General features: G+C 48.5%; 1 protein-coding gene across 3 annotated transcripts in view; it reads left to right on the forward strand.

Annotated features, from left to right (window-relative positions):
- The window catches only part of JARID2 (jumonji and AT-rich interaction domain containing 2), a 1398385-nt gene that overhangs the window by 1368270 nt on the left and 2237 nt on the right, over positions 1–27878 (forward strand). The gene's annotated exons all lie outside the window — the stretch shown is intronic.

Consider the following 27878-nt stretch of genomic DNA (forward strand, 5'->3'; position numbering starts at 1 on the left):
GGAAAATGCTCCAGTTCATCTGGAGGGGTAAAAGGGCTAGGATTCCCCAGAAATCAATTTTGGGTGACGCTAGGATGGGCGGATTGGGAGTCCCCGATCTGCAGGGCTTTCAGGTGGCAGCGCAGTTAGCGCAAACCCACTCTTGGCTCATGGCCCCCGGGCACCCCAGTTGGGAGGAGGTGGAACAATCCCGCTTGTCTCTCCCCCTGCGCTTTCTTCCACATATCTCGCCTCCACTGCGGCGGTGATGGGAGAGACTGCTATTATCTACTAAACATACACTGCGCATTTGGGACAGGGCTTTGAGGCGCAAGGGGATCCCGAGGGACCTGTGTGCCTTCTCTCCGGTTTTCCACAAACCGTCATTCTCACCCGGGGCCTGTCCACAGAACTTTAGAAATTGGATTGCGGGGGGTCTCGAAACTCTGGACCAGCTCTTTGTGGGAGGCTTGCCCCGTACCTTTGAACAATGCAAGGAGGCCTTTCAACTCAGGAAACAGATTCTCTTACATCCAACTTCGTCACTGGTGTTCTCACCCTCAAACCCTTCAAGCGGCAACATGCACCCCTATTTCTCTAGAACTGACCCTAAGAGACCTCCCGGCTATGGGGAGGATCTCCAACTTATATAAACCCCTACAAGGAGACTTTCTTTCCTCAAATACTCTATACATGGCTCAGTGGGATGCAGACCTGGGACATCCCATGGAGGGACCAGTCTTGGGTGGACATATGGACGCGGACGCATTCATCGTCCTCCTCTATCACTAAAAGAGAATGTGCATATAAAATCCTGTAACGCTGGTACTACCTACCATCCTTTTAGGCTTCACCACATAAATCGGGCATTGGCACCCTCTTGCTGGAGACTCTGTGGCCGACTGGGCTCCTTCTTTCATATGTGGTGGGCATGCCCAAAGGTGAAACAGTTCTGGGAACAATTTTTAGTCACCGTGAAAGACATCACCCAAGCAGTGATCCCATTGGAGCCCGAGTCTGTTCTCTTGGGGTCCGGGGTCTACCCGAGATCTGGAAGGAGAGCCAAACTGCTGTCCCAGTGCCTCCTTGCAGGGAGAATAGTTGACGCCCGCACCTGGAAATCAGTTGAAGGCCCTTTTATGTCTCTGTGGTGGCGAAAACTGTGGGATATCTTGATCGCAGAGAAAGTAACGGCAGCCAGAGCAAGGACTTTTACACCGATTCCAGAACACTTGGGCTCCATTTCTGGATTATGACCAGAAATTCCCAGCCCTAACCTATAAACCTCCAGAGGTTAGGAGGGTGCTCTGCGCCGGGGGGCCCTTCTGGGGCAGGGGGGTGCTGAGACGGAAACAGAGGGTGCGAACTGAGGACTCTGGCCCTTGTGGACGAACTGGGAGAGTGGGGGGGAGGGGAGCGGGGAAAAGCGGGGGTCACTATTATAAAAAGGCTGTTTTCTAGTGAAATGCATGTTGTTGCCACCTTGCATTGGTTTAAAATAAACGCATAAAAAAAATGGCTGAATTAGAAATGTCATTTATTATAACAATTTAAAACAAGAAACATATTTGTAAAGAGTACATTACAGGCATATTCATACAATTAAATCAAGTAGAGTATTCATTAAATACTGTACAAGGAATACGTAGGACACAACTCTATTGATCTGTCCTATTGCTAACAATAATCTAAGTTGGTGACTAACTCTATTCTCAGTGGATTAACTCTTCTATTGCAGTTGCTTTTGGTCTAATGGGGTAAATATGTATTTAAACTTCCTATGGGTGTTTTATGTTATTTCCTGTGTCCATATTTACACTCTTAGTCATATGTTAATTGACATAGGTCAGAACTCAACATGTTTCTGTTCTTTATCTATTAATGTTTAACATTAATCAGGAGATTACAATGGATGAGTCACTATTGTAGTTAAGGTTTCGCCTTTTCTTTTCATGCGTTCGCCTCAGTCTCTCCACATCTCGGGGATCCGAGGATGAAAACAGAACGGCGAAGCACCCACTGACTTGAAGAGCTCCATAAAAGGGAAAATAACAGTTTGTTTTCTTTATAAATTAAAGATCCAACAGCCAGAAAGAACACGAAATGTGCGGAAGTGCTAAGAGTGCACATGGATAATTAAGAATAGGCACTATACCTTTAATGGAAATCCGAGGCAAGAATTGAGCTGAACAAACAGATATTCGCACAGATTAAGAGTCTACATTTGAGACCACCCATGCGAACACTGACTACCACCACAAAACAACACAGCCCAAGGTGTGGAGAGACTGAGACGAACCCATGAAAAGGTACTTGTGGTTAAGATTCACAGGATCTTCAAACAATTGCAGGGCACTTTGATAAACACGCCAATTGATGGTGAGAATCTTTTGGGGAAGACAATAGGAGAAGCACAAAATCCTAAAGTCACTTGGCCTTCTGACTTGAAGCAGCTTCTCAAGCAGTGGCTTTTCTAGTGCCATAAGGGGTAATAGCTCACAGCATACACCTTAATTCCAGCAACCTTACCAGAGTGTTCAAACCACCCAATGCACGGCCACAAAGACGCTCAAGGCTAGTGCCAAGTAGAACAATATATCCAACAGATGTGTGGAAGTGGACATCAAGAGGTGACGGTGCCCATTGAGTTCCCTCCCAGCTCACACCCCTAGGGAGAGTAACTGTTTTGGCCCATGCATATGAGGCACTAACACTCATTAGTGGGTGGCATAATGAACCACAGATATTGTGTGAAATTCTATATGCGACATTAGAACAAACCACCAAAGGTGCACACAAAACAAGAACATCTCCTACTATTAAAGGAAGAGATAATGGGACTCCTAGAAAAGGGGCCTATAGAGGAAGAACTTTGCCACAAAAGAATACAGGATAATACACCTACATTCTTGTCCCCAAAAAAGATTTTAAATGAAACCAGTTTTCGATCTAAGTAAGGGGATCAAGTTAGTCAAAGTACAATTATTCCGAATGACAAAACTCCAGCAAGTGATGCTTTTATTGGAAGAAGAGTGGAGCTTTCCCCAGGTGCGCTGTGTAGCTATGATTGCAAAGCTGTGACTGTGCTGAAGCCTGAGGCCCGTAGCAGAAGGCAAGCCAAGTAGTTGTAGCAGTATAAGAAGTCAGGAAAGTGAAGCAGCCCGCAACCATAGTTCCTGGAGCCGATCAGTGAATCTCTGCATTCAGATTCACTTGGCAAGCCTTGTAACTGCTAACAGCTCAGAAGCAATTTACGTGAGTTCTCAAGCAAGTATAAACCTTTCGTCGTTGTGGAAATTCCTTTTCATAATGGAAATGTAACCGGCACACTCTTAGTGAGAGCAATAGTGTTTGCGTAAGACGAGAAGTCTATTTTTATTGTTAAACAATTAACTGTTGCAGGAGTGATCGCGTGTCTCTCATTAAAAGGGAACACCTGTTAGAAAACCATTCCAAAAAACAAACTGTCTTTTACCAATGTAACAAGCGAAAGAAGCAGTCATTGGAAGGTCACGTGTGGCCAATTGTATTTCCCTACAGGAGGCTGAAACAGTCTGTGATATTTAATAGAAATACAATCACCGGTGTCTCTTTAAGGTTAAAGATCAATTGTAGAGTGGTTGTGTGTGCTTAAATCTGTTTTTCCTTTGAAAACGGAACCTTGTAGTATTTGGAACATTTATCCAGAAGTTGTTGTACTGACTAGAAGAACAAGCATTACCCAATCCCAGAGGCAAACCCTTTCCACAGTGAATCCAGTCCTAGTAAGATCTATACCCCTGATCTGCGAGGTTGTTAAAGGTGCAATGTCCTCTGATACAATTCTGGCATTACTACCTGAAGCTGGAAGAGTGGCAATACAGCTACACGGTTATTACTGGAACCAAGAAGGCGTTGTCAAAGCAGGAGAAGGGAGCTGGGTGCTTATAAAAGAGTCATGCAGAAGAATATAATCTGTAATGCTGAAGACTGCTGAAGTTGAGAGGAAGTCTGTCTTGAAGCGGAGGCAGGTTACACTTGTCGTAGTACGGCAGATAGAAGAGGCAAAGACTGACCTTTTCTTGGAGTATAGGAAAGAAGAGTGCCTTGCCTACCTGTAGAGGTTGAAGTGTCTAGTCTTTACATGCCTAATCATTCTGCAGTGTAAAGCTGTAGAAGTACCTGAACTGTGGTGCTGTATAAACTATCAGGGAATGTTACTTTGAAGTTGGTTGAAGTAGTAGCAGACTGTTGAACAAAGGAGACTGTTCCCATGATAACAGTAGTAGAAGGGTGGTTGTCAAGAGGAAAGCAACAACCCAAACAGAAGCATCCTGACAATTATGCTAAATGTACTGCAGAGGTCTTAATTGTAAAGTCATAGAAGAAGTTTTTAACCTAATCTTTGAACTTTGGCAATTCATCTAGGAAAGAAGACATCCAGGATTACCATTGGTGCTATTTTCTTGGCTGAAATTGAAAGTGGATCTTTTGAACTGAAAGCTGAAGAAACCAGTGGATCTTTGGTTAATGGACTTTTGTGTTGATTTGGAACGCATAAGAACTGGTTCAAGACTTTTCTTTTTCTTTGATCGTTTTGGAGAATTGACTTTGGAAAACCCTGGGGAAGGGATTTACCCAGGACATCCAAAATACTGGTTAAATATTGTTTAAGGATTTTCTTTGAATGTTTTGTTTAGTGTGAGGGTCAGTTTGTTAATGTTAGGAGTTATTCCCATAGCTTTTAGACCAGGTAGGGAATTCACTGACGGAGTAGGAATAGCGAGGATTTATTTGCACATTTTTCTATTTAATAAAATCTCTAATCTTGTGAAAAATCAAGCAGTTGTCTGCCTTGCATTATTGACCCCTCACAACAGCCAAGGTATAGATGTCTGCCCATATGTAGATGACTGGCTAATAGCATGGAGATCATTAAGGAGAGTGCTGAGCCCCTTGCTCCACTCCTGACTGCCTTCATCAACTCCATTTAAATCTGGCATCGTCCCAGACAGCCTCAAAGAGGCTTGGGTGCGCCCCCTCCTGAAAAAGCCTACGCTAGATCCTTCCCAGCCCAATAATTACCAGCCCATAACCACTGTCCCCTTTCTTCTCAAAATATTAGACCAGGCCGCCTGCAGCCAGACCCAACTATTCCTTGAAACCAATTCCATCCTAGGGAAAAGACGGTCTGGATTCCGCAAAGGGCACAACACCAAAACTGCCCTGCTAGATCTTATAAATCAAATCACTCAAATCCCAGACAAAGGCAGGCCTGCCCTCCTCCTCCTCCTAGACCGCTCAGCGGCGTTTAATCTTGTAGATCATGAAACCCTCACCGCCCACCTTACGCAAGCAGGGCTTTTTTCCGATCAAGCAGCTTCTTGGATCACTTCCTTCCTTGAAGGTAGAGCAATGAAAGTCTTCTCAAACATAGCAAATGCAGCACCCACCATCATTCACTGCGGAGTCCCACAGGGATCCTGTACTGTGCCAACTCTATACAACCTCTTTACCAAGCCCCTTTTTGATAAACTCGATGCACTTGGGATCGCATACACAAATTATGCTGATGATACTCAGGTGCTCCTTCCTCTAGGAGGCTCCTATGACCAAGAAACTACAGCGCTATGTCAAATTTACTCAACCATTCAAGCATGGATGGCCACAAATGGTTTATGCTTCAATGGGGATAAGACACATTCTTATTCTTAGCCAAAAGACCACACTAGCTAAACTAGATCGTCTCTATTCTAACTTCAGCATTGACAACTGCATCATCCCAGTCCTTTCTTCTGTAAAGACACTAGGGGTTCACATTGATGCCACATTATCCATGAACAAGCAAGTCAATGCTATTGTCTCTGCCTCAAGTACCAAACACATAGACGCCATAAAACCCTTTCTAACCAAGGATAACTGTCTCTCAATAGCCAGAGCCACCATAGGTGCTACGCTTGACTATTGCAACGCTCTCCTAGCAGGCACCTCTATAAAAACGTAAACCGACTCCAAATCACCCAAAATAACTCCTTAAAACCAGCTGTAAGCATCCCTAGAAGAGATCACATCTGAAATGCAAGGCAGGCAGTTCACTGGCTCCCAGTCAAAGACTGCATCACCTTTTAAAATCCTCACTACCACACACAAGTGCCTTAACCTTACTGCACCCTCCTACCTTTCAGACACACTATCTAGAACTATCTCAGCACGGCCCACTTGAATAGGCTACACCAATCGACTATCCTGCGCATCAACAGGGCTAAAGCAGGAGGAATAGGTTTCCCATATATAGCCCTGAAGCTCTGGAATGCACTCCCCACCGCCCTCCGAGCAGAAACCTCTCTCCTTGACTTTCGTAAAAACCTCCCTCTTCAACTAACAACCTACCCTCCTTATCCGCCACCTCATCCATGCCTACGTAAACTGTTTATATAGAATGTACAATATGTATGTATGCTTACATGTAACTAAGTTCTGTTCACTCTGTAACGAGCACCAGGATGCCTGTTGCACGCTCTACAAATTTGAATAAATAAATAAGACTGCACCAAACAACGCTACAAACATGCACAAAATACAATTGCGCTGCTGCACCAATTGGGTGTTTCAGTCAATGTGCCCAAAATGAGGCTTGTCCCATCAAAGGAAAAGTGACTCCTGGGGGCAGAACTAAATCCAGACCAAGCTCCATATTTCTCTTCAAGAGAAAGAGTTCTAGCATACCAATCAACAGTTCCCCTTTCTCCGCATTCAATGACAATCGCAGTAAGAAATGTCATAAGACTCTTAGGCATGATGACGACATGTATTTCCTAATACCACGTGTTAGATTGTACATGAGACTATTTCAAGAACAGCTCTGCACCCAACTCTCACAAACAGCGGCTAGGAGGATGTAATTGTGTTAACCTCAAATGTTGTAAAAGCAATGGTGGAACCAAGCAAACCAGTTAAAAAAAAGTCTGTTTGCCAGCCCTGTCCCTCCCAGTGCAAGTGACCATCATGACGGACTCCTCCATGATGGGGTAGAGAGCACACTTCCATGATGCACTAAAAGCCTAGGGAAAATTGACTTCTCAGGAGGCACAGCTTCATATCATTGTCTTGGTGCTTATGGAAGTTACTTAAGCACTACTCAGCTTCTGAAAATTGCTAACAACCAAGAGTGCTTTCATAAGAACAGTTAACACTTCAGCTGTTTTTATTTAAATTACTTCATGTACACTTAAAAACGATCACAATCAGCCAACTAATTTGGCAGTGTTGCGTATGGTGAAAAATATGGCTTCAATCCCAGCATGTGCCAGTAGTGAATCATTCTTAAGCAGACCATCTCAGCCAACATGTCCAACAGGAGCACAAGTGACAACTGAGCACAAAGGCGCTCAAACATGTTTTCACACAATGGGGAGCTCCTGATATAGACCTATTTGCAGAATGCCACAACTTTACGTTCAGGTATGCCGGGCCTGGATCACAAAGCAATGCACTGCGAATTACCTGGTCACGTATTTTTGCTTAAGCTTTTACATCAACGCCACTGTTACTCAGTTGTTCATAAGCTACTACTGGAAGTCATGTCTCTAATACTTACTCTATGTCCCCTTTTTACCATATTGCATGGGCCTCCCTTCCTAGGGACGGGAGACTGAACCTTTTTCACCAGAACTCTACTCTAAAAACCTTCTCCTTTAAATTTAGAGGCACGCGGGGGTTCAACCCTGGGAGCATGCGCTACCCTGACTCCGCACACAGGCGCCACACCTTAGTCCCCTGTTCCGTGTCGACGGAAACGGCCCGGTTTCACCAGCCCTCCTGGGTTTGACCCTGCAATGTACTACCACGCGCTCTTCCCCGGATTCTTCTATCTTTGTCTTTTGTCATTCAGGTACTTGGTCCTCTGGCGTCACGCTCCTCCCCAGCGCATGCCGACTTCAACAGGCTTCAGCAGGCTCTTTCCTATGTCCAACCCCCACGCTCCTTGCCTCCGCTGTCTTGGCCCCGACAGCGGCTGGGAAGGCTGTACCATGTGCGATGCACTGACTCCACATGCACTGAAAAACAGGCTAGTTAGGTGGAGGGAGCTCTTCAAAAGGTCGCCTCCAGAGGACTTGAACTTTGTCAGACAGAGATCGAGGCCCAAAGGAGGGCTGTTATTTTCCATCGCACCCCATGAGGGCGACTCATTCCCGAGGAAACGCCAGAGCGGGAGGAACCTCTTGGGTTCTGGTACCAGCACACACACTGAGGCTAGTCCAGCTACCGGCCTCACAGCTGAGGGGTCTTCAGATCTTCCCGGGCACAGGGCTGAGGGACCGCAAGGTTCTTGTACCAGGTTTACATCCAAGGGGCTACGCCCTAGTACCGGCTCAATGTCCGAGGGGGCACCTGCACGCAGCACTACCAGCGACGCTGCTGAGGGCAATACGCCTTCCAGGCCTAGGCCTGAGTTGCAGGGTAGGCCTCTCGTTCACCACCAAGAGTCTTGGAGGAGGCAGGGCCAAGGGAGCCAGGCATAACGACTTTGCATGTGGCACGCAGCTTGACAAAATGGCTGCTCGTTGGATGCCACACCTAAGAACAGAGCAGGCGGGTGAACGATTTTCAAGGTGGAACTGGTGTCAACCCGGTACGTGGCCTACAGTTTATCTAGCAGCACAGGGCAGGTTCCCCCTGCAACCCAGTCGGCGAGCGCTCCGGCCCCAGCAGCCCCCAGCCACTCCGTCAATATCTCCTGCCACCTCTTCAGGACAGGTTCCTAGAAAGGTTCCTGGTCCTGATGCGAACACCCCCAGATGGGGGCCATCCTGCGGGATGCTGTCAGGCCATGCCTGCTCCTTCAATTCGAGCTCCACTGCCTCCCACAGCACAGGCGGTTCCACACCAGCCTCCGGCTCTGGTTTCCACACTGCAGCCCACTGCGCCCAGCACTCCTCCACTCGCTCCGGACCAGCCGGGCACTCGGGTGGACACAGACGAGGAGGAGGACCTTGACACGCCGTCGTTAGCGAAGGCCTTCCACGACAGGCTTGCAGGTTTGGCAGAATATTTGGGCCTTCCTCAACCCGAGGTAGAGCAGCCCGAGGTGGGGGTCTTGGCAGAAGTCCTCACCCTAAGACCCAGTACCAAGACTGGTATCCAGATGCAGAAGGACGTCTTGGCTCTGGCCAAGAAGGGGTGGCTCAAGCTGCACTCTGCCCAACCTGTCAATTGGCGCCTCGATCCAAGTATAGACAGATGGAGGGGGATACACTCTTGCTGTCGGTGCACCCACAGCCGCATTCTTGATCGCTTTGGCGTCACTCTACTCTAAGCATTAGTCGTCCTCGGCCACCTCGTCCTCGCGCTGCTAGGCAAGGAGGCGAAGATCTTGGAGGCATTTGGGAAGAAGCTGTACTAAAATGCCTCCCTGCACCAGCGTCAGGCGAACACCGATGCCATGCCGGCACCCGCTAACCAGAGGCTTTGGTGGGAAATAGCAGAATTCCGCCCGGAACTTCCAGTTCAGAGCCAGGCACGCTTCAAGGCGGGTCTAGGAGCCGCCAAGCTGGAAGCGCAGGACATCATGGAGTCCACCGTGGCCCACATCGATACCTCTAGCTGGGCCATCTGCATCGCCACGGACATGAGGACGGCCTGGCTTCAGGCTACTAAGTTTAACCCCGACGTCCAGGACCTTTCCGTTCGAGGGTAGTGACCTTTCACTCTACCACGACAAGGAATTGGATAAAAAGAACAGCTTGCAAACGGTGAAGTCTTTATCTACCCCGACGGAGGCCATGCCCAAGGCGTACACCCAGTCGCATCAACGCTCTGACAAGGGGCGGTCGTTTGGCGGATTCCGGGGTTTCAAGTAACAGAGGTCGACAACCTGACCGCTCGCAGAGTCCGCACCGGTGCAAGCAACAAAAAGGGGGCAGGGGCGCAAGGGCTTCTTCCAGTCCCCTTCCTCAGCAGCAGCCTCAGAAGGGAAAAAAAGCATGACACGTCACTTCAGGCCATGTGTCTCCAGTGGTTTGCAGGCTTGCCTCTCACGTGCATTTCTGGTGCCAGAGCTTTGCAGACCCTTGGATCCTCCCTGTAGTATCCACAGGGTACCGCCTACCGATACCTCCCTCCTTCCCTCCATTCCCACAGATTGGAACGCCAACTCTGTTGGCTGAGATCCGGGCGCTCGTTGAGAGCCAAGCAGTGGAAGATGTACCAGCCTCCCAGAGAGGATTAGGCTTCTATTCCAGGATTTTCGCCATACAAAAGAAGAACCAGGCTGGCCTGCGAGTTGTGTTGGACCTATCCACCCTCAACCTCTCCCTCCCTCTTCAGAAATTCAAGATGGTTACGCCAGCGCTCATTGCAGAGACACTAGACAAGGGAAACTGGATGTGCTCCCTGGATCTGAAGGACGCCTACCTACACGTCCCGATTTGGCAGCCACATCGCTCCTTCCTACGCTTCAGGATCATGGCTGTCATTTCCAGTACAAGATGCTACCCTTTGGCCTCAACTCAGCCCCCAGGGTATTCACCAGACTCATGAATGCAGTGGCAGCCCTCCTCAGGGCCCAGGGCCACCATGTCTTCCCATACCTGGATGACTGGCTCATCAGGGCGAGATCCCTGGAGGGAGATACCCACACTTCCTCCACGCTTATGCGCACACTCCACGACCTGGGGTTTACTATCAACCTCAAGAAGTCTCTGCTGCATCCCACACAAAACCTCACCTTCCTGGGCCTTATCTGAGATACGAACTCTGAGAAGGCCTTTCCCTCGGAGGACAAGAATTACGGCCATCAAGAAGGCCATTACACACTTCCTTACCAGAGCATTGACCTCGGCCTGGTGGTACCAACACTTACTAGGTATCATGGCAGCGGTGATCCTAGCCATGCCATACACGGGAATTGGGATGAGGTTACAGCTGCTCTTTGCAGCCTCATGGAATCAGGAGAAGGGCTCCCAAGCGGAGCTCGTCAGCATATCGCCTTGTCTCCACTCAGACCTCACGTGGTGGTCCAGGGACTGCAACCTGCAGACAGGCAAGCTCTTCTGGCAGCCATCCCTGCAGGTCACCACCACTACAGACTCCTCCCTAGAGGGCTGGGGAGCCACTCTGGACAGCCACAGCGTCCACAGAGGCTGGACCCGGCAGGAGCAAGAGTCCCATATCAACTGGCCAGGTTTCAGGGCCCAGGGCCATTTGGAATGCCCTCGGAGCATTCCTTCCACTCATTGGAGGCAGAACCATCCTTATGCAGGCAGACAACTCCACCAGCATGTACTATGTCAACAAGCAGGGGGGTACCAGGTCCCCTACGCTGTGCAGTCTAGCGGTCAGTATTTGGGAATGGGCACTGGAAAACATCTAGCTCAGGGCTGTCTACCTCCCGCGGGAGGCCAACTTGGGAGCGGACAGGCTCAGCAGACTGGGAGCGGACAATTGCGAATGGCAATTGAACGACCAGGTGCTGCAGGCAATCTTCAACACATAGGGCCACCCTCAGGTGATCTATTTGCTTCCTGGAAGAACAGGAAGTGCAATTAGTTTGCATCTTGGCAGGGGCTGGGCCCCGGCTCCCTGGGCGTCGCATTTCAGATTCCATGGGAGGGCATGACAGCCTATGCCTTTCCTCCCACACCCCTCATCCCCAGGGTACTCCGCAAGATAAAGGAAGCTTGTCGCCTCAGTATCATCTTGATAGCTCCTTGGTGGCCGGCAAGACCGTGGTTCTCCGAATTGCTCAGCCTCACGGACAGACCACTAATTCAACTTCTGCTGGGGCCAGCACATCTCCTGTCACAGCAAGGGGACAGGGTCCTCCACCACGCACCTCCAGAAGTTAGCCCTTGCAGCGTGGTTCCTGAGCAGATCACCCACAAGCACCTGAGCCTATCCCAGGCTAACCTAGAGATCATTCAGGGCGCCAGGAGCAAGGCTACCAGGAGCCAATACAAGAGTAAATTGACCAGGTTCTGCCACTGTGCGGACTCTTAAGGACCCCTTGCGTGCACGCTGGACGATGTCTCGGGAAACACCTTGCGCACTCAGGCGTGCAGGTGGACACATGTCACACCTATCTTGCAGCAATAGGGGCCTACAGAAACTCTGAGAAGGAGGTCTCCTCTTCCAAACCCGATAGTCAAACATCTGGCGGGCTTGTCCAGGCTTTACCCACCCATCAAGAAGCCACGCCCTGTGTGGGACCTCAGTGTGGTCTTGGGTGCCTTGGCACACAAACCATTCGAACCAATGGCATCTGCGGACATCAGGCTGTTCACCATTAAGACAGCTTTGCTAGTGGGACTCACCAGAGTCAGCGAGATGCAGGCTCTGGTGGCCTTAGAACCCTATAGCACTTTCCACAGGGATAAGGTGGTCCTGTGGACTCACCCGGTGTTCCTACCTAAGGTACCCTCCGGTTTCCATCTAAATGAGGAAATAGTCTTACCTACGTTCTTCACCGACCCCCAAGGACGAGGCTCAGAAAGTCTTGCACTGTCTGGACGTCGGACGCACTCTGAAGTTCTATCTGGACAGGACCAGGGGCTTCTGCAAGTCGGACGCACTTTTTGTCACCTTTTGGGGGCTCCAGACCCGGTTATCAAGCATCCAAAGCTTCTATTTCATGGTGGATGGTTGCGGCCATCAAAGAGGCCTATAAAGGGCAGCACAAGCCACTGCCAGCCAACATTCATGCTCACGATGTGTGGGATATATTGACCCACTCAACAGCATTGCACCACATCACCAAACTGCATTTTGGCAGCAACAAAAGATGGCTGCACCATCCTGCCTAGTACATTTCGGGCAAGATGGAACAAGGGGACACACAAAGTATGCCAGTGTTCTGAAACATATAGGGAATCGAGTGAACAGGCAGCACTGCATTGCTGCAAAAGCCAAAAATTCACCTTCAAAATGAAACCTTTTTTCACCCTTTCAAAATGCTGTTATGCTATTTCCATCAGTGCATTCTGAAACCACTGTGATGGAAACGGCCCTGCCAGGCCCAGGATAAGTCATTGTGCCTCAGAAAAACCAGGCATAATTCCTGAATGACAGGACCTGCCAAAGTAGATTTGAAAGAAATCAACAAGCAACTTTCTTTTCACTAGCACGGGAACACGTGTTTATTTCTTGCCAAAATGTATCCAGGCGCAGCAGTTCAAAGAGTCTTCTTACTCTGAGCCAGGTTAAGGATAAATGCAAACCAAATTAACGAAAGAAATGCTAGCAATTTTTAACACATCTGGAAAAACGGGCTTTGCGGACTGAAGAGAAAAAAATTGTCTGTTTAAAACTCAATTGTTAATGAAAGCCTGTTAGTGATAATACACACATTGGCTGTCTTCTTGCACAGGTTTGTTTAATTTAAGACCCAAAGTAAGAAATTAAACAGTTTAAAACACATGGGATGGATTTGCAAACTCTCAGAAAAACCTGTTATTCCAGTTGCCAGCCATGAAACCTCCCAAAGGAAGGGAGATGCACCCTAAATCCAGGACACGTAGGTGCAAAGTGCCAGCTTGAAAAACTTTGTGTGGGCCAGGACAATGAAAGTTCACATGCTCATCAGATATTCGTATATGCTCCAGGCTGGGACAATAGCAGTCCTGGGACACTCACCTGTAAAGTGTGAAGGGGCAATAAAACCTTCAATTAAGACTGGAAACCTATCTTGCCTGGAAGGAAATGACAGCTGCTTGCAGTTGGAGGACGAAAAAAAACCAAGATCTAATAACTAAGGGACTGCCTTTTGTTGCCAGGGACTGTTATAAAGAAACTTTAAAGACTTTTATTTCCATAGCAAGAATTTGCAAAAACTTAGTTTGCAGTTTTAAATCTAATTTTGGGGGCTATCTTTTAAAACTTGGGAAACATAAAATGTTGTACATATATCCCTGGGGACAATTTGCATTTGTGTATAAAATTGTAGAATTTTGGGCCAAATGTGTAAAATTACCAAAATGTATCCGAAAGGTGAAAAAAGGTCGCACAGACCTGAGGATTGGACTGAAATGGGATGCACATAATATGTAACCTGTGTGTATAATTTGCCAAGAGATTACAAGTAAAGAAATGTATGTTTTTGGCAAAATCGGATTTTAAGTGAAGTAAATGTGGGAGTGTTTGGACATTGTAAACCTCCCCTCATAAATCCGACATCATTCCCTTAAAAGTCCAACCAAGTGAGAGTGAGACGGAGACTAGCTCCCCTGCCCAATCCAAGTAGTTTAGAGGCGGGCATAGTTAAACCTGCCTAGCCTCTACCTTAATGTCATTTTGCATTATAAATAAGGGTCCCTGACAAGAACCTAGAGACACACAGACACACACTCTTCCTGATTTCATGCTATGCGTTCCTGTTTCATCTTCTAGACTCCAGATCCCAACAACAAGGCCAAGCATTGTGGATCCTATTCCCGGGCCCACTGCAAAACCCAAGCATTGCTGATCCTGCTCCAGCAAGGCCTACCCTACAATATTAAAACCCACTAATCTCCCAGTAACCAGGAGAAACTGTGGTACTTTTGGCATCCTAATCCAGCTTGGCTTGCTGCCACTCACTACATGCTGCTTGTATCCTGCTACCCTGATGACCTAAGTATCCTGTAACCAGAATTGCCAGTCCAGAAGAACTATCTTTTGGTATCCAGTCCCTGCCCAGCTGATCCGGTCCCGTTGATTCTGTCCGGCTGTCCTTTGTTAGACCAGATCCGTGTGGTGACCAGAACCACTGACTGTCCAAAATCCAAACTAAAAAGTGGACTGCGAGTATCAATAGGAACCATAGAAAACCACGGTATAACTTGCCTTGCCCTTAGTTCCACTCTCTAAGTCATCCCATCCTTACCCTGATAACTTGTGATATTGTCAAAAATCATTCTTGAAACCCTGCCTTTGATTTCTTGTGCTAGCACCATATGTTTAATAATTTTGTCTTGTGAAATCCTAAGCCCTTAGTCCTCTTCCGAGTGATTGGACTGGTTCCGCCAGGGCGGGAGCGGAGGTACTAGGGTTGAACTCGCGAGTCAACCCTGGGGCTTACTGTGTCTCAATCTGGGCCTAGTGTAGAGAATTATATGCATGGTTCATGGCTTGTGGTCCTGTGCTGTCACGCGTTGTCCTTGTTATTCTTGGAACTCGGACCTCGCGTGACAGTGGTGGACCGTTGAAGCGGAGAAAAAGCAGTGTGCCTCTCCGGGCGTGCTTGTTACAGTAAAGGACATACTTGTTTCACTTACCCGCCTCCAGTCCATCTTTTCACCTAGCCTGAATGCTCTAGTGTAGAGTAAAACTGTTCTTGTCAAAACTGATTTCTTTTCCTGTTTTGCGCCTTCATTTTCTCAAAACTCACCTCACTAGATATTGCATAACTCACTCAATTTACCAGCTAGAGACCTCATTTCACTTCCATATTGTACCTATGTTCCATAGCTACATCCCAACACATCGATTTACAATATTTCACCTGTTTTTATTAAAAACCGTTTTGGTAAATTCAGGCGGGAATTGCAAAAGTGTGCTAAATTTACGTGTCATTTTGATTATAAACTGTTTTAAATCTTCCATTCAATTTCGAATTGTATGCTTTTGCTCAATCCATTGCTTGTGATTACTAGTATCCTTTCAGTGTTGCTCCAGTAAAGAATTGTTTTTGTTTCTAGAGTTTTATACACATTCATTGTTTTATTCATCCATTTCTGCGTGTCATTTTTAGCATTGCCAGGGTTTAAAATCTGTTTTTCTCGTTTTGTAGTTGTGTCAATAGAAGGTTAAACTAAGTGCATTGCTTACATTCCTATTGTTCTTATCACCTTATTGGTGATTGCTGCCCCATATTAAAAATAGTATGATTTATTTTGAATTTTAAAATAAATATTATATTTTATCAACCAGCCTGGTTCATGGTCCATTGTGACCCGGGGTATTTGAAAAGGGGGTGTGATATGAGTGGTGTACCATCTCAATATTGAATCGAACATGAGCATTTCAATCGCACGCTGCATACTGGGCCAAAACTAAGGTGTGCGTCGCCTGATTGAAATCCTTAACAGCGGTCAGAGCCAAGGACACGCCCATCGCATTCCGGCAGCAGGTTCCGTGGCAAGTCATAAGCAGGGCAGTCACCTGAGCCACCCATTCGGCTCTCTGTAAGCATTACTGTTTGGATGCCGGCTCAAAGTCAAACGCATCCTTCGGACAGGCGGTTCTAAGGAACTTATTTGCTTAAGGAGGGTCTCCTCTCCACCGTGTGGCTACAATCAGTTGTAATCGCCCATGCAGTATGGAGGAAAGGGGACGGGACGTATGAGTAATCATGTTACTCGCCGTAGTGACTAAAGTACTCTTAGTCCTTAGTCCCCTTTCCTCCATACATCCCACCCTCCTTCCCCCTAATACTACCCGTGTCATTAGGCAATATTAAATATTGTTGATGCGTCAATGGGGACTGAGGTGTGGCGCCGGTGGTCCGAGTCAGGGTAGTGCAGGCTCCCAGGGCCACACCCCTGTGCGCCTCTAAATTTAAAGGGGAAGAAGGTTTTTGTGGTGAAAAAGGTTCCGTCTCACATCCCTAGCAAGGGACGCCCATGCGGTATGGAGAAAAGGGGATTAAGGACTAAGAGTACGTTGGTCACTACGGTGAGTAACTTATAATAATTGCTCCCATCACCTATTTGGCAGTGAAACCCCTAATCTCGATTGGCCGAAAGTGCAATCTGCTAACACAGAAACGGCAGAGAACTGATTCAAAACCAGTCACTGAATGTGGCAGCCTGGCTCCCTGAAGTCTTAGTATTTATCCAGTTGCAGCTTCCTCAGGGATGTGTGGGCTTTCTCAACTGCAATCCAAACATATGGACAAGTGACGGAGGTTCTTTTTTGGTGTTGAAGACATGCCAACACTGAGGCAAATGCACATCCTCGAATTTGTTTACTTGCTTCACCTGCTAGCCTACTTTTAATTCCCCTAAAAGTACACCTAGAAGCACAAGCAAAGTGTACCATATTGCAACGCAAGGTTTCATGGTGAAAGGTCAAGTGGTAAAACCTTCATGGAAGCAGTCCAAAGGATGCATCTGCCCGTGGCTAAAGTAGCTCTCTGCTGGGATAAGCACAGAATTGCACAGGCTTGAGTCCTCCTTTCCAACTGATTTTTTTTAGCAAACATTATGATGGATTTTCAGAATCATCCCGGTGGACAGATTCTGAGAGATTCTGGTAAACAGGAAAATACACTCTCTAACCAAACTGTATCAAGGTATTGTGACTGAACATTAAGGGTTAGATTTAGGAGCGTGTAGGAAGTTGAGAAGGGTCAGTTAAGTACACACAGAGCTCTTTTAGTAATTTAAGTTAGACAGAATGTATAAAAATAGTTATATTTATTAGACCATGAACACTTATTAATTAAAATCACAGGTAAGTAAACCACTACACACACAACACTCACCTTTGTGGTGTTCTGGCTACAAAACACCAACACTTTACTTTTCACACAGATCAGAATTATTGAAACATATCAACACTGTGACACAGTAAAGCAAGTAAAGAAAAACAAAGTTAAGTAATAACCCAGTTTGAAAACGGGTACGAAATTAGAGAAAAAACACAATACACAACATTATTGAAACAACGACCTACACTCTAAAAGAAGAGATGGGGCAAATTGCCCTAAAAGTCCTAAGTCAAAATTTAACCCTTTGCAGGGAGCTAGGAGTCTTATGTATGCTGAACAAATGCGTCAAAGCCTAAAGGCAGATGAGTATCTCAGGCACCAGGTAGTAAAGAACAAAGGAAGCAACGTTTTTAGGAAGTTCTCTCCCAATCCCGACACCTTAGGGGAATCCCAAGAGATCTTTGGTCCGAACTCCACCAGTCACAACAAGGCAAGGGAGGTATGTTCAGGACTTTACTTCTGTTAAACCATCTGTGGAGGTACATGAATTCACCCACTGCACTCAGATTTTGTCAGGAGCCACTTCTAAGGTTCTTGAATCTGCTGGTCCCTTCGGGTCTCTGTTCTGTCAGGGGCGTTTCATGGTCGCTGGTGCAGAGGACACTCTTGGCTTCGGGTTTTAGGTCTGGCTAGTTGGCGGATCCATGCTCTGACAAGACAGTTCCGGGGACTGGGCAGCTGGACAACCCTAGCACATTGAAGAAAGGACTTCCATGTTGCTTACGACCTTGGAGTACCCCCTCCCCCCCCCCCGGATAGTACAGGCAGTTGATGGCGATGACCACTGCATTCAAATGGCAAAGGGCGACCCTCGTGGCAGAAACAACAAAGATGGTCCTGCAGGGCAGAGAAAGGCCTTTTTTCATTAGTCGAGAGTCTGCAATGTCCCAAGTCTGTTCTTGGGATGGCGACCGATGCAGCGAGGTATGCCAGGCGGGTGCTGGTCAGTCCAGTGTTCTCCTGGGACACTTCTCAAGGAGTCAAAGGGCAGGATCCTAGAGCAGGAGTCAGGACTGGTTGTTCCCCCTGGTCTAGAGGTTAAAGCACCGATGAAAGCCTTCAGGAGATCAAACAATGGGGAAGGACTTTGCCGGGACAGTTGCTGAAGACCATGCTGGTGGCTGCAAGAACAAGTTCCAGGTCTCAAGCACTATGCTTCTTTTCAAAGGGGTCTTGGCTCCAACGATGAATGGCTATAGGAGTCCTACTTTTAGCATGCAAGTTTAATTCTCCCACAAACAGAAGGATCTACACCATTCAAACTTTTAGTTGAGTCCAATGGAGGACATTCTCAAACCACCACATTTGCCCAGCGAAAGAACATACTTAGGCCAGGATGGGGATTAGCACCAGACTGTCCCAGCCCCCACATCCGGCCAAAAACACATGCCGCGGCTTTCCACAGAACGCCAATGCTTTGCCTGGGAAAGATATTGCCTTATATAGAATATCCAGACATGAAAGGGCAGGAGGATGGCCAAAAGACAAAGCTTAATTTCATGGCACAGCCATTTTAGAGTATGTGGTACTATAAAAGGCATGATTTAGTAAAATGCAAAGGTGCCCACAAGAAAGTTAAACCAGGAAGAAAAATATCTGCTTCCACCAGCCTTTCCGGGGTACATCATGCAAGTAACCATAAAGTTAATAAAATCAATAAAGGGATGAAAGTATTCCTGTCGCCCTTAACTGCAAGATCATGTGTGCAGACCAAAACAAGGAACTTCTTCTTCAGAGACAGTCCTCCTGCACTAATATCCATTGCGACTGATCATCGACACCCCCCCCCCGGCACCTCCCCACCCCCCGTTCATCCTCAAATCCGATGAGCTAAGCAAGGTAAGTAGAGCAAAAAGGCTGTTCATGTCTTCAAAAGTCAGGACAGGTTCAAAACAGCAAAATGTTGGGGGTTTAATAGATGTCTGTTAAGGTGGATTGCTCAAATCTGGCATGGTGGACAGATTTCAGGAGACCACACTAGTTATAGTGAACTGGGGAACTCTGGGAGTTTAGCTAAACCCAACCAAGGTACGCATGTAGATTTAAAGGCTAAATCTCAGAGAGGTGAGGGGAGTCAGGGGTCCAAAATGTGTCCATACAGTGAAATACATAATGATTCTACTTACACGGGTAAGTACAAAAATACTATATTAATTACAGGCCCACAATCGCACAAGAAAATGAATCAAGAAGTTAATATTATCACACAACACTCTAAATATAAAACATACGTAGTCACCTTTGATTATAGAAATGTACACAATTCACCTATACACCTGAAATGGAAGGGAAGTAGTTGTGCAATGAGAAAACCAGTCCACAAGAATAGAAGCCCTAACTTTGAGTCAAATCCCCAAGTCACAAAGTTCCTTTAAGAGAGGGGACAAAGGCAGGAAGAGTTCTTGTGGTGGTGAAAACGTTTCCAAAAGACTTCACAATGAGTTTACAGTTAAGTAAAGTAATGTTTCTATTAGTTAGAATACCTTTTTGAGCAAACATTTATGAAGAGAAAGAATGGAATAAGTCAAAGTTCTTCACAAGCTTTTAGAATGGAGGAGATTAGGGGCACCGTTAAGTATTGGGACTACTCACTGCCCTTACTCCGATTTTCCCAAAGGACTTGGCACGTTGGATGGCGTTCGCTGGAGGTAGGTTTTCCTGCCATTGGATCCAGTAGATGATGTCCAGGAGCTGCGTTCCATCCTTTCCGAAAAAGAAAAACAGGAGGCACTGATGCAAGGCTCTACATGACACTGACGGGCTGGGAAGCTGAAACTTGGTGGCGACAGGAGGTCCAGACAAAAACTCGCAAAACAGTGATGCTTCTGGCACGGTAGTCCAATTCAGAGCTGGTCAGTCCACCAGGTGGTTCATGGACACTTCCGAAAGTCTCTAGGCTGCAGGATCACGAGAAGGCACTGTTACTGGTTGGTCCCACGAGTCCAAGGGACGAAGCGCCAACAAGGGTCTTCTGAGATCAGGTAGACTAGCAGGGCTTCACTGGGACAGTTGCCAGAAGTGTCACCAGGCCTCTTCAGAAGTTGTCCTAAGGTCTTCATTCGGCTGCACAGTTACACAGGATACTTTTTTACTCGGTTTCTGATACTCTGGAATGGCTGCACGACGACTACTTATCCTAAAGCCTGGTGAGTGATCCAACTCATCCCTCCAATAGCAAGGATCTGCACCACTCACTCATCCAGAAATGATCCAATCCGGGATTACTGTGGGTTGCTTTCGTGCATGCACACTAGACTCACTGACACCAGTTTGTGTAATGGGACCAGACACTCCCAACCCACATCCTGGGTCCACACACAAAGGACATGCACTAGCACGCAAACGCAGCAGCTTTCCTGGGCAAATGCATGACCATACTGGGGATTTTCTGACCTGAGAATGTAGGGAGGACAACAAAATGGTCAAAGAACAAGTGACAAATCTTGTGGCACGGACATGTTGGGACACTAGCCACTGTTAGTAGCCAAACGCAGCAGATGCGAATGTGCATACTAAAAATAAGCAGAAATGGTAAAAAAGTATCTGCTGCCACCATCTTGCCTTTAGGCACATTAAAAAGTAACCAAAATCCCAAAGGTAAGAGTCTACGGTGATACAATTCAGTTCAATGGGGATACCTTTGTAAGATGCTGTGTACAATATTTAAAAGTTACCAAAGAAGGTAAAAAGTAGAAAGACAAAGGGGAAACAGTTTCCCAGTACTGCCAGGCTGAAGGACTAGTCAGTTTCCCCAAGATAAATGAGCAAAAAGGCCAGGGAAGTTCACTTCTCTGTAAAAAGTAAGGACAGTTCAAACACAAAAGCAAAAGGTTTTGGGGGGTTGGGGGGGTCCATAGCATATGGAGGGAAAGTTGCCTTTAAGAGGTATCTTGCCTAACGATGCTTATGGAGGGAAAATAGCAAAGAGAAAATCATTCCTAACCATCTTTAACTACAAGCTAGATTTTCTAATAGCAATTAACACAATAAGAAGGGTGAGCGAGCCTACAGGCTCTCGGTTGACAAATCCTTAGCAACCATACACAGAAATAAGCTGGGTTTTATAGCACTCGCAAGATTCTCTCTGAAGTTCATATAACGTTTTCTGATGAAAGTTGATTGAGTTACCAGCTTTTTTCCAAAACCCAGAATTGGGAGAAGAAGGTTTCTTACATAAACTGGATGTGCAAAGAACAAGTCATTTTCAGCAGGGCCAACATGACCTGTAAATCAATCGTTTTTTGTCATTTGCCCCGGGACTATGAGGCCATGCTGTAAGTAAATCTAGCATTGTTAGGTGGATTTTGCGTTGCATACACGAGCGCTACACCCTTGCACAAAAGCTAGTCTGACACAGAGGCCACACTCTACACAGAGAATGGGTGGAACACTTGCATGCTCTTCTAGAAACTATTTGCAAACGCGGCAACATGAAGCTCAGTCCACATGTTCACAAAACACTACTTCATAGATGGAGGCAACGGCAGATTCGCAGGTTGGCTCAGCAATATTGTGCATTTTTATTTCTGCCATGCCATCTACATATGACCTACTGCTTGCTAAACCTTGTATAGCATGTGAATATAAATGATTCACAAGCCCCAGAAACAAAAACTACTTAAGTGTTTTTCGGGTGCTTGTATTTTTTTGGACTAGCCAGCGACCCAGCCTTCTGCTGTAAATTACAATGAAAACAAGAAAAAGATGTACTACTGTTCACGCATGGGAAGTGTAGATAAACCTACATACTCGCGCCCCGTCCCCTTTCCTCCATATTGTATGGGGCGTCCCTTCCAAGGGACGGGAGACGGAACCTTTTTCACCAGAAAAAAACGTCTTCCCCTTTAAATTTAGAGGCGCGCAGAGGCGCAGCCCAGGGAGCATGCGCTGCCCTGACTCCGCCCTCCGGCGCCACACCTCAGTCCCCTTTTCCACGTTGACGGGAACAGGCCGAATTCACCAGCGCTTCTGGGTTTGGCTTCGGCCATGTAATTCCACGCGCGGATACTTCTTTGTCTTTTTTTGGTCTTTTCTATCATTCAGGTACTCTGTCCTCAGTCACGCTCCTCCCCGGTGCATGTCGACTTCTACAGGATTCAGTTGGTGTCCATTCTGCAACAGGCTCTTCCCAACTTCAGACCTCCACACCCTCTGCCTATGTTGCCTTGGCCCAGACCACGGTTGGCAATCATGTTCGGCGTGTGACTCGCTGTCCTCGAAGACGCTGAAGAACAGACTAGCAAGGTGGAGGGAGCTCTTCCAGAGGATCTCAAGAACTTGGTGAAGCATCGAACCAGGCCCAAGGTAGGGCCTATATTCTCCATCGCTCCCCGCAAAGGGACTTTCCAGGGACTTTCCTGCTTGGGAGGGACCAGTCGGGTCCTTCTACTGGCACGTGCACCGAGGCTGCTTCAGCTACCGGCCTTCAGGTTGAGGGATCCTCTGATCCTCCCGGGTGCACAGTTGTGGTACCGGAAGGTTCTTTTACTGGGTCTACACCCGAGGGGCTCTGCCCTTTTACCGGCACCATGGCTGAGGGGCCACACCCTAATGCCGGCAATACGTCCAAGGGGCCAAGCCCTAATACCAGCAATACGTCCGAGGGGCCACACTCCATAATACCGGCAATGCGTCCGAGGGAGTGCCTAAATTCAGCTCTGCCGACCCCCGGGTAGAGGGTGTTACACCTACCGGACCTAGGCACGAGGAGCAGGGTAGGCCTTGTGATCCACACGCAAGAGTCTTGAACGAGTCGGGCCCAGCGGGCTGAGCACCATGTCGCAGGCACGTGGCAGGCAGTTTGACAAAATGGCTGCCGCGCCAGAAAGGGGCAACCGTCCGCTATTGGGACTGGCCTCAACCAGGTAGGTGGCCTACAGTCTACCCCTCAGTTGCACAGGGTGGCTTTCCTTGGCGTCCATATGCACAGGGTACGCAGCGGCTCCAGCACCTCCCCGCTACCCTGTCGGCACCCCCTGCCACCTCTTTGGCCAGTGAGGAGGTGCTCTTCGAGAAGTTCCTCGGCCTCATGAGGTCACCTCATATGAGGGTTATCATCAAAGACGCCATCGGGGAAGTCATTCCCGCATGCTAGCGGCACTGCAGATCCCTCCATCAGGACCCCAGTGTACCTGCCTCCTCTGGCTCCACAGCCAACTCTGCAACCTCCGGAGGCGGTCCCTGTACCCCAGCCTCCAGCGCCATCTACTCCTCCTCCACAGGATCCTCAGGATACGGATGAGGAGGATCCAGACACGCAATCCTCAGCCAGGGCCTTCCATGAACGTCTTGCTGGGCTGGCGGTGTACCTGGGCCTACCCCAACCCGAGGTCGAGCAGCCGGCAGAGCGGGTTCTGGCTGAAGTCCTCACGTGACACCCACCTGCCAAATCGCAGAATCCTATGCAGACCAATGTAGTCTCCCTGGCCAAGGAGGGCTGGCTCAAACCCCACTCGGCCCAGCCGGTCATTCGATGCCTGGACACCAAGTACAGGCAGGTGGAGGGGGAATACACTCTTGCTATCGGCCCATCCTCAGTCGTCCTCGGCCTCTTCCTCTGCGGCTCTGCTAGGCAAGGAGAAGATCTTGGAGGCATATGGCAAGAATCTCTATTCCAACGCCTCTTTACATCTACGTCAAACCAACGCCGATGCCATGCTGGCTGCCGCCAAACAGAGATTATGGCGGAAAATTGAGGACTTCCCCTCCAAGCTTTAAGGCGGGGCTAGCTGAAGCCAAGCTGGCCACCAGCTTGGCTTCAGCTAGCACGACCTCATCGAATCGACATTGGCTCATATCGATACCTCAGGCCGTGCCATCTGTATTGCCACGGACATGAGAAGAACAGCCTGGCTCTGGACAACATAATTCAACCCGGATGTCGAGGAGCGCATTCTAGATCTACCGTTCGAGGGGTTTGGGGGAGGGGGGCTCTTCCACCCCTCTACGGACGAGGAGCTGGACAAAAAGAAAAACCGCTCTCAAACGGCAGTCGTTATCCATCCTTACAAGACCACGCCCAAATCGTACACCCAATCTCACCAGCGCTCGGAAAGGGGTCGTACATATGCAGGGTTCTGCGGCTTCCAGGAACACAGATCCAGGCAGCCGGACCGCTCGCCGTCCCAGAGCCGACACAAACAACAAAAAGGTGGCGAGGTAAGGGCTTTTTCCAGTCCCCCTCCTCAGCGACAGCCTCCGAGGGAAAGAAAGCGTGACACGCCCATGCACATTTCTGGTGCCAGAATTTCGCGGACCCCTGGATCTTCTCAGTAGTATCCATGGGGTACCGCCTTCCTATCCCAGCCTCTCCTCTCCCATCCCATCCACTCCCACAGGTTGGGAAAGCAAATCTTTTGGCAGAGATCCGGTCGCTTGTAGAGAGCCTGGCACTGGAGGAAGTCCCAGCGAGGCTTTGGCTTTTACTCCAGGATTTTCACCATTCAGAAGAAGAACCAGGCGGGCCTGAGAGTTGTGCTGGACCTTTCCACCCTCAACCTCTCCCTACCCCTGCACAAATTCAAGATGGTTATGCCTGTGTTTACAGCTGAGACATTGGACAAGGGAGATTGGATATGCTCCCTGGACCTGAAGGACACGTACCTACACGTCCCGATTTGGCAGCCCCATCGTTCTTTCCTCCGGTTCAGGATCATGGGCTACCATTTTCAATACAAGGTTCTTCCTTTTGCTTTTGGCCTTAACTCGGCCCCCAGGGTCTTTACCAGACTCATGAATGCCGTGGAGGCCCTCCTCAGAGCGTAGGGTCTCCACATCTACCCATACCTCAACGACTGGCTCGTCAGGGCTTCATCTCCGGAAGTGATTCACCACTCTTCCCATGCCCTTATGAACACACTACACAATCTGAGCTTCTCGCTCAATATCAAAGTCACAGCTGCAGCCCACGCAGACTCTGACCTTCCTGGGCCTCATCTGGGACACGTGCTCCAAGAAGATCTTCACGTCTGAGGACAAAATCGCGGCCATCAAAAGGGCCACCGCCCACTTCCTCAGCAGAGAAGTGATCTCGGCATGGTGATACCAACATCTCCTGGGTCTATAGGCAGCGGTTCTTTTAGCGTTCTGCACACCAGACTAAGGATGAAGCGGCTTCAGCTGCACTTCACTGCGTCATGGAGCCAGGAGAAGGGGCTCTCAATCCGAGATGATCGACGTCCCTCCATCTCTCCACCCGGACCTAACATGGTGGTCCAGGGACTGCAACCTACAGATGGGCAAGCCCTTTCGGCCGCCTTCACCATAGGCCACTATCACCACAGATTCCTCGCTCGAGGGGTGGGGAGCCACCCTGGGTGGCTTATCAGTCCACATCACCTGGACTCGACAGGAGCAGGAATACCACATCAATTGGTTGGAACTGAATACCATCTGGCTAGCTATCAGAGCCTTCCTACCACTTATCAGGGGCAACGTTGTCCTCATCCAGACAGACAACTCGACCAGCATGTACTACGTCAACAAGCAGGGAGGCACCAGATCCCCTACTCTGTGCAGACTGGTGACCAGCATGTGGGAGTGGGCCCTAGAAAATGACATTTACCTCACGGCAGTCCACCTCCCGGGGGAATCCAACCTGGAAGTGGACAGGCTCAGCAGGCTCGGAGAGGACAATTACGAGTGGCAGCTAAACAACCTTGTTCTTCAGGAGATCTTCAGCAGGTGGGTCACCCTCACGTGGATCTCTTTGCCACCTGGCACAGCAAGACCTGTCCCCAGTTCGCATCCTGGCAAGGTCAGGGTCTCGGCTCGCTGGGCGACGCGTTTCACATGCAGTGGACAGGCATGAAAGCCTATGCCTTTCCGCCCACTCCCCTGATCCACAGGGTAATTTGCAAAATCAAGGAGTCTCGCTGACTCATTATTCTGATAGCTCCATGGTGTCCGGCCAGGCCATGGTTCTTGGAGCTTCTCAGCCTCTCAGAGGTGCCCCCGATTCACCTTCCGACGGGCCCGGCACATCTTCTGGCGCAGCAGAGGGACAGAGTCATCCACTCTGCCCCAGGAAAACTCGCCCTCACAGCATGGTACCAGAGCAGGTAACTCTTCGTCACCTTAGCCTCTCACAGGCCAACTTGGAGATCATACAAGGTGCCAGGAGCAAAGCCACCAGGGCCCAGTACAAGAGCAAATGAACAATCAAGACGGCCTTACTAGTCTCTTACCTCGGCTCGCAGAGTCCACGAGATCCAGGCGCTGGTCGCCTCTGAACCATATACCACCTTTCACATGGACAAGGTAGTCCTGCAGACGCCCCTGGCATTTCTGCCCAAGGTTCAGTCAGTGTTCCACTTGAACGAGGAAATAGTCCTTCCTATGTTATTTCCTGATCCCAAGGATGAAGCACAGAGAATGCTGCACTGCCTGGATGTCAGGCGTGCCCTAAAACACTACCTGGACAGGGCCAAGGGCTTCCGCAAGTCGGACGCCCTGTTTTGTCACTTTCGGAGGCTCAAGACCAGGCTATCAGGCCTCTAAGGCTTCCATATCCCACTGGATGGTCTCTGCCATCAAAGAAGCGTACGAGGGCCAGCACAAGCCACTTCCGGCCTACATGCATGCCCACGCAGTCGGGGCCAAGGCAACGGCCATCGCATTCCAGCGCCATGTCCCTTGGCAAGTCATAAGCAGGGTGGCCACTTGGGCCTCTTCCTCGGCCTTCTGTAAGCATTACTGTTTGGATGCCGGCTCTAGTTCGGATGCGCCCTTCAGACAGGCGGTTCTCAGGAACCTGTTTGCTTAAGGAGGGTTTCCTCTCCACCCTGGGGCTACATTCAGTTGTAATCGTCCATAAGGTATGGAGGAAAGGGGACGGGACGTAAGAGTAATTATGAGTTACTCATCGTAGTGACTAACGTACTCTTAGTCCATAATCCCCCTTTCCTCCATACGTCCCACCAACCTCCCCCCTAATAATACTGGTGTCATTAGGCAATGTTAAATCTATTGTCGACGCATCAATGGGGACTGAGGTGTGGCGCCGGAAGGCGAAGTCAGGGCAGCTCATACTCCCTGGGCCGCACACCGCTAAATTTAAAGGGGAAGGTTTTTTCTGGTGAAAAAGGTTCCGTCTCCCGGCCCTTGGAAGGGACGCCCCATACAGTAGGGAGGAAAGGGGACTACGGACTATGGACTAAGAGTACGTTAGTCACTACGGTGAGTAATTTATAATTTAGTATTGTAGGGTCACACTATGCCCTCATGATTACACATAGGTGGGAAATAATTTGATGGTGTTGACTATGTACTTGCTTACATAGTATAGGGAGAGTACGTCAGCCCTCACCCCCCTTCCCAGTTGACGCCTAGCCTTTACTTTTGAAGTAAACAACTTAACATACTCCGAACCAACTACTGGCTGGTCAAATGTTCATACCATAGGATTCCAGACGATCCAAGCACAGGAAATACTTTTTACAGTAACATGTGTTGTATG

This window comes from Ambystoma mexicanum, chromosome 5p (assembly GCF_040938575.1).
Source record: "Ambystoma mexicanum isolate Mex_15411 chromosome 5p, UKY_AmexF1_1, whole genome shotgun sequence".
In the NCBI taxonomy this organism is placed as follows: Eukaryota; Metazoa; Chordata; class Amphibia; order Caudata; family Ambystomatidae; genus Ambystoma; species Ambystoma mexicanum.